The sequence below is a fragment of the Lolium rigidum genome, chromosome 7 (assembly GCF_022539505.1).
Source record: "Lolium rigidum isolate FL_2022 chromosome 7, APGP_CSIRO_Lrig_0.1, whole genome shotgun sequence".
Lineage (NCBI taxonomy): Eukaryota > Viridiplantae > Streptophyta > Magnoliopsida > Poales > Poaceae > Lolium > Lolium rigidum.
In genome coordinates, this window is record NC_061514.1 from 97,569,607 (window position 1) to 97,575,858 (window position 6,252).

At 38.4% G+C, this 6,252-nt stretch overlaps 1 long non-coding RNA gene across 1 annotated transcript; it reads right to left on the minus strand.

The window, feature by feature from the left end:
* Positions 1–3,316: 3,316 nt before the first annotated feature.
* LOC124679407 lies at positions 3,317–5,528 on the minus strand. The gene is made up of 3 exons (XR_006994971.1): positions 5,420–5,528; positions 3,540–3,629; positions 3,317–3,370 (listed from the first exon to the last, which is right to left on the minus strand). It is a non-coding gene; the product is annotated as an uncharacterized LOC124679407 (long non-coding RNA).
* Between the last annotated feature and the right edge of the window lie 724 nt (positions 5,529–6,252).

Here is a 6,252-nt window from a genome sequence, read left to right on the forward strand (position 1 = left end):
TGTGGTTTAACAAGTGCTTAGGAAAAATAAGATAGCTTACACCCCAGAGAGTACCCCATATGTGTGTGATTCATGTCAGTTGGCAAAGAGTCATCAATTGCCATATCCCACTTCTAGTAGTATATCTACTGTTCCCTTAGAACAAGTTTTCTCTGATGTATGGGGCCCTGCACCTCTCTCTGCTGGGAAACATTCATATTATGTAAGCTTTATTGATGATTTTAGTAAGTTCACTTGGATTTATTTGCTTAAAATTCGTGCTGATGTTTATCAAGTCTTCCTCAACTTTCAGAAATATGTTGAGCGTAAATTTGATAGGAAAATTATCACAATGCAAACTGATTGGGGTGGTGAATATGAAAAGCTCAATGCATTCTTTCAAAAAGTTGGAATCACTCACCATGTTTCATGTCCTCATGCTCATCAACAAAATGACTCTGCTGAACGAAAACATCATCATATAGTTGAAGTTGGTTTAGCATTGCTTGCTAATGCCTCCATGCCTCTAAAATACAGGGATGAAGCTTTTCTTACTGCCACTTTTCTTATAAACTTACTTCCCAGCAAAGTCATCAATTTTGAAACTCTAGCTGCACGCCTCCTTAATATGACACCAAACTATGATGCCCTTCGAGTTTTTGGTTGTTCTTGTTGGCCCAACCTTCGTCCTTATAACACTCGCAAACTTGCTTTCCGCTCCACTCGTTGTGTGTTTCTTGGTTATAGTCCTCTTCATAAGGGTGTCAAGTGTCTAGACATAAATATTGGACGAGTGTATATCTCTCGTGATGTTGTGTTCGATAAAAATGTGTTCCCTTTTGCCTCATTGCGTCCCAACGCTGGTCCCCTTCTTAGGAAAGAGATTCTTCTTCTTCCATCCTTCACATCTGAGTCAAATGGGGTGCAAATAATGTTGATGATCATATGCCTATTGTGCCTATTACTAATGTGTTGCCTGTTGCAGAAAATACTAATGCAAATTCTAGTCAAAACAGTGTTCAAATTCCTGCAGAAAATGACTTTGGGTATGAGGCAGAAGAAGACGAAAATCGCACTGAAATCCATGCAGATCCTGCTGCAGATCTCTCCGATCCCGAGGGATCTCAGCCTGAGGCTGATTCTCCTGCCCTCGGGTCGCGCGGAGATGCCTCGGCCACGCCTGCCGGCCACACGCCTTTGGCTAGTCCTGGTGCTCCACATGGCGAGCGGTCCCCGGTGGTGTCGGTTGCGCGTGCTGACCACGCTCCCTCGCCCAGCTCTGGCGTGCCATCTGGCGCCTCGTCTGCCACACGTGCTACTTCTCCACAGCCTGCTGCTGATCCTATCTCCTCTGGATCGTCTGCGGCGGGCGACAGTGGGGTTGATTCTGTGGCATCTTCAGCACATTCACAAGATCATGACCAGCCCACACCACCACCTGCTTCTCCTCCGCGTATTCGTACTCGCTTGCATCAAGGTATAAGACAACCGAAAAGGTACACTGATGGTACAGTTAGGTATGGTTTGTTTTCTTCTACAGGAGAACCATCCACTCTTTCTGAGGCTCTTGATGATTCACACTAGCGCAAAGCGATGGATGAAGAATATAAGGCCTTGATGGAAAATAAAACGTGGCACCTTATTCCTCCAACCAAAAACAAAAATTTGATTGATTGCAAATGGGTATATAGAATCAAGAAAAGAGCCGATGGGTCCATTGACAGATACAAAGCAAGATTGGTTGCAAAGGGATTTAAACAAAGATATGGCATTGATTATGAGGATACTTTTAGTCCTGTAGTTAAAATTGCTACTATCAGAACTGTTTTAGCTGTTGCTGTTTCTCGTGGATGGAATTTAAGGCAGCTAGATGTCAAGAATGCGTTTCTTCATGGTGTTCTGGAAGAGGAAGTCTATATGAGACAACCTCCTGGTTTTGAAGATCTACATGCACCACATCATGTTTGCAGACTTGATAAAGCATTATATGGTCTGAAGCAAGCACCAAGAACATGGTATTCTAGATTAAGTTCTAAACTATTTGAACTTGGTTTTACACCTTCAAAGGCTAACACATCACTATTTCTCTTTAACAAGTCAGGAAACACTATATTTGTTCTTGTATATGTTGATGACATCATAGTCACAAGTTCTTCTAGTTACTAGATTTAGATGTGCGCCTTGGCGCACGACCCGTAAAACTCATGACAATGTACATTCTATATAACAATCTATATAACAACGATAAATTAACCACCAACATGATAATACACTCATGTTTCACAAAACGATGTCGCTACACAGCAAACCAAGTACCAGACAGGTGAGCAATTCCATAGATAGATACATAGGTCAAACCATTGAGTTGTAGCAGAAAACAAACACATAAATATACAAGTAGATGCAAAAGGCCGAGGAGCTACGTGGCAGCGTGCAACAAAAATATATTAAAAAGGCTAAGATATGCCTTATGATTTTTTACTATGATACTGGGCTCTACCAGATTTAGAGGAGCACCTTCATGCAGCCCCCCTCTTTCGTACATATGAACGTTATGTTATATACAAACTTTCTATTAAGCTTAGAGAAAACAGAGGCAAGAACCAATATAAAATCATTATCTGAGTAGAAGAACTTATATACAACCAACTATTCATTTTGGTTATACAGAGGTGGCCTTTTTACACAAAAAAAGGTTTTTATTGGTCTCGCTTTCTCCTTAATCTTAGCTTCATATTTGGTTGCTCTGGTGTGAACCAAAATTCCAAAGTGATATTTATTTGGCCTGCCAAGTGATAAAGCTTCTCATTTCCTGTCAAAGTGATATTTGTAGACTATACAAAAGCTTCTAAATTTGTCTTACCATCTTATTTCATAGCTCCTGCTGGATTGAATATAATTGACCGCCTGTCAGCGCACATGTTTAGTGTGCAAAAAATTCACCTCTTCAAACTCAACTTAGGTGCTGACTAAAGCACGTCTTCAGACTCACTCAATCTGAGGCAGCGATTCCTGGAGCAAGGCTCTCCAGATCAGATGATAACAGTATTACCATCGCTATACAAAATGCGAGAGGATATTTAGATTGAATAAAGTAACTCTTCATAGATGAACTAACACGTGAAGATCGAATCCGTGAAAACGTATCTAGGTCCAGTTGTTTCAAAACAGAGCATATAATGCATAGAGGAAGGATAGATCGGAGGTGGTGTAAAGCTAAGAAATAACACTAATTATTAGAGAAACATTCGCAATAATAGCATGCAGCAGCCCACGCCATGAAACAATGAAACTAAAATACATAAAGTTAGATGCCATATATTTCATAAGCACCTTTTTGTGGTTTCTCCATCTCATCAAGTTAGATAGCAACAAAAATCAAACTATATTTCTGGTAAACCAAAGAGAAATTTGTAAATCAGCAACGAATTTGTTTCTCCAGCTCATCAAATAAGACAACAACGAAATCAAAGAGCTCATATTTTAACTTAAACTTCCGTTGGTTTTCATAGCAGTCTACATGATTTTTTTTTTGCTTCAGTTAAAATATAAAAACTAACCAATTGGAGGAGCTCATATGACCTTTGAGGCATCTTAGCTTGTCCCTGAAGCAGAAAATTAATCCTTGCCCTATAGAACAATTATTTCATCTGAAACAGAAGGAAAACCTCAAAATCTCAATACCACATATCACTCATTTGCTTCTTGTTTCAGTACTATATGAAGATGAATTGGAGCAGTACTGAATAGAAATTGGTTTTAGCCATGAAAACCAACGGAAGTTTAAGTAAGCATGTATTTAGTGTGAATTTGCTAAAAAAAGGTATTTAGTGTGAAAAAATCAGAGTATGCTTTAGTCAGTCTTCATCAGGTTTGAGCATCGGTTTCAACCTCTCAAAGTCTCAATTATAACTCTTTTTCCGCCAATCTCAATAGTAAGGTTCAGAGCTTGAATGCATTCCTTTAATTATAACTCTTGCAGAAAACAAGCACACATGTATAACGTACACAAGGATTGAGCTTTCTTATGTACTTCATGGTGGCCTAGTGAAGTACAGTGCGTGTTCGTGATAGAAGTTTGAAGAGGTAGTAAGTTAGATGAGAAGGCGATGGTTGTCCGGCTTGCCAGATGATAAGGCTAAATCAGCATCAGGTTGTTATCTCTGAAGGGAGTAGGGCAAAAGCAGGTTGCTGATTATCCACGGAAAAGATTTACTATCCCACGCTGCATTAGCAAGCATATTTCCAAAGGATTTAGCCTTGAGACTCAAAACGACTCTACAAAAGGCTAACAGAACTTTTATGATCTAGAATCACCTATTTCTCATATAGACTGATCCTAAAAATTTTGTTCAGATCTTGCAAGTCAATAAGATGCTACAGCGAAGTGCAAACTGTTACACTAAATGAAAAGGGAGGTTCTCATCTTAAAAGGAAGTACTCCTATCTAATGTAAATAATTCGTGCAAGTAAAGAATTCACTCTTGCATGTATTTCAAGGTCGAGAGGCACTATTTGGCACATAGCAGGTTGGTAGACAAATCAAGATCTGCTAATGGTGTAAAACCTTCTTTCTTAGTTGTACAATGTACACAAAATCAATTTAGAAACCAGAGAGGTCAAAGAAGCAGGGACATGGGAAATAATCCAAGAGATGATGCATTTGCATCTGACTACAATTTAGACTTGGCACCATCATACACAACATCAATTAACAACCACTTGTAAATAATGTAAGGTTGATTCGTCCTAGAAGGCCTAATAGAAGTACCAGGATGCAAGGCATAACATAATTAGTGGAGAAAACAAAATAGCCACTGGGCTAGCAGAACATGCCATAATCTGATAATGAACACTATACAAGGATACTCCACTAACAACCTAGAAAACCAATAGCCAAGCACACATTATTTTTCTTGAATAAATGACAAGGATAACATCCCAGGAAAAAGTAGAGCACCGATGATGTGCACACATGCAAACCAAAGAACAGAATAAAAAATGGAGCAAAAGTAACATGATTAGGACAATGTTCCAGCATTCGTAAGCTAAGGAGTCAGCTGAAGCCTCTTTCGATCACAATGTACATAAATCTTTATCCTTAAAAGTTCATCCGAGCTTTAACTATCATTATGAGTCTCCACCATATTTTGATCTGAAAAATCTTAAAAATGCACCAACGTAGAGAACATGAAAAAGGATGGATAACTTACATGAACATATTTAAGTATTCACTCAGCCAAAATGGTTTACACAACGGATTTTCGATAGAGAGCTTAATATTACAGCAAGAAATAAAAAGATATTTTTCACACGAATACTACAATCTGCAGTGCTGGACATCATTAGAGAATCCATTAAAAGGGCCAGCAGCAATAACTTAGCTAGGATGCTCACTGATCCTGATGCATGCACAAAAGAAAGTTCAGTAGAATCACACCTTTGGAATAAATAGGAGCAGCACCAGATTTCTGAATCTAAAAGTCATCAGGTTCAGTCTATAAAGGGTATGTATACTTCGCATGTGTGGAAGGTGAATCCTGTCATCCTGTAGATAAGGGTGAAAATGAGTTCAGGGAAGATATCAACGGATCAACCATAATTCCGAAAACTTGCACAACAACACAATAGGTTCGTTTTGCCTGTACCTAAACTTATACCACAGACATCTTATAATCTGATAAATAGATATACACACAAAATGTAATGAAAGTGCAATCAATTATAAATGTGCAATGGTATTGTTTCCGAACAAATCCAGACTTGACCTCAACAGTAACAAAATAACATATCACATAAACAACGAGTTACATACAAAAAATTTGATTGGAGAAAAACATTGTTAATCACAATTCAAAAAGTCAGATCTTCATTTTCACCAGCAGTTTAGTGCACAAGAAGCGCTAAGCAAATGCAACATTGTCTCAAATGCTTTCTACTATCCATGAAGCATTCAATGACTGAAATGTATCCTTTTAGTTTTTGACTGTGTAATATATTGTAAACCATAAATCAGAAAACAATAAATTAGCGTGTGTTATTGCGCCTATTATATATCATGCAATCAAATGCGAAAAACAGGGAAATAATAATCTGTAATCAAGATTCAGAGCCAAAATTCTGACCTAACGACAAGGAGAACTGACAATGGCGACAGCCATGCCCAGTGGATCTAGACCTGAGCAAAAGATCAGAATGAACTAACATAAGACCATATTATGTACCCTTTCAGACATGTACTATATATATAGTTCTTAGTCAATTCAATAGTTT